Below are 1,712 nucleotides of genomic sequence, written 5' to 3' on the forward strand. Positions count from 1 at the left end.
CATGATTCTCTACATAGGAGAACGAAAGACTCAATAAACAAACTACTAGAATTCATACGAGAATTTGGAAAAGTCACAGAATACAAAATCATTGAACCTATTCAATGACTTTACCATATTTAAAACAAGACCATTGTTGAACAGTCCCATCAAAAATAGGGGAGAGAGCTTTACATGCCTTGGATTAAACCAAAGCTAACACATGGAAGACCTCCACTAAGAAAATTAATAAACATGAATAGAAGGAGATATTAAATCATGGATTAAATTTACCATGCTCCTGGATCTGCAAATGTCCACATTACCACAAAATTAAAAAGCAGATTGAATAGGGTCACAGTCAAAATTTAAGCACCTATAAAACTGTATCACATAATACAATGTTAATAACAATAAAAAATAAATTAAAAAACCCACAACATTCCAATAACATTTTTCTCAGAGCTTGAAAACATGATACAAAAACTCATCTGCAAATACAAGAGACCACTAACAGCAAAAGCTGTCTTGAAGAATAAAAGTAAAGCTACACAAATCCTAATTTTAGATTTTAAGATATACTAAAAGGCACTGGTCAGCAAAATATACTGGTTTTGGTATAAAAACAGAAGAGAAGATCAATGGAACAGAATAGAAACCCCAGAAGCAAACCTACACATGTACAGACAAATAATCTTTAAGCACAGATCATCAAGGAAATAAGGTTGTTTTCTTCAACAATCACTGTTGTGGTAAGTGGATATCCACTAGCAGGAAAAACAAGATTCTCACCTCTCACTTTTATACACAAATCAACTCTAAATGGATCAAGGACCTAAATCTACAGCCAGAAACAATCAAATTATCAGAGGACAATATAGGAAGCACTCTACAAGATACAGGCACTGGTAAAGACTTCTTAGGAAAGTTATTGAAAACAAGGCCGGTCATGGGCCCGGCGCGGTGGCGCAAGTGGTTAAGTCCTCGCCTTGCACGCCCGGGATCCCATATGGGCGCCGGTTCTAATCCCGGCAGCCCCGCTTCCCTTCCAGCTCCCTGCCTGTGGCCTGGGAAAGCAGTCGAGGATGGCCCAAAGCTTTGGGACCCTGCACCCATGTGGGAGACCCGGAAGAGGCTCCTGGCTTCGGATCGGCATAGCATCGACCCGTTGCGCTCACTTGGGGAGTGAATCATTGGACGGAAGATCTTCCTCTCTGTATCTCCTCTCTGTATATCCGCCTTTCCAATAAAAAAAATAATAAAAATAAATCTTTAAAAAAAAAAAAAAGAAAACAAGGCCGGTCAAATAGAAAAAAACTAATGGGATTAAGAAGTGTGTAACAGCAAGAAAAAGATCAACAATGAAAAGAGGCAATCAACAGAATGGGAGAAAATCTTTGCAGCATAATATCCAGGACTTATAAAGAATTATAGAAACACAACAGCAAAGCCAGCAACGCTTTAAAGAAATGGACCAAGGAGGGTGTGGTGACATGGCTCAGGGTGTGGCTGAAAACCCCACCTTGCATGAGCCAGTATCTCATGCAGGCACCAGCTCATGTCCCCACTGTTCCAGTTTCCATCCAGCTTCCTCTATGTGGCCTGGGAAAGTAGTAAAGGATGCCCCAAAAGTGTTGGGGCCCTACACCTATATGGGAAACCCAGAGGAGGCTCCTGGCTCCTTGCTTCAGATTGGCTCAGCTACGGCCATTGTGGTGCTTGGAGAGTGAACC

The sequence above is a fragment of the Ochotona curzoniae genome, unplaced genomic scaffold (genome assembly GCF_017591425.1).
Source record: "Ochotona curzoniae isolate NIBS_2020 unplaced genomic scaffold, NIBS_Ocur_1.0 contig_1888, whole genome shotgun sequence".
Taxonomy (NCBI): domain Eukaryota; kingdom Metazoa; phylum Chordata; class Mammalia; order Lagomorpha; family Ochotonidae; genus Ochotona; species Ochotona curzoniae.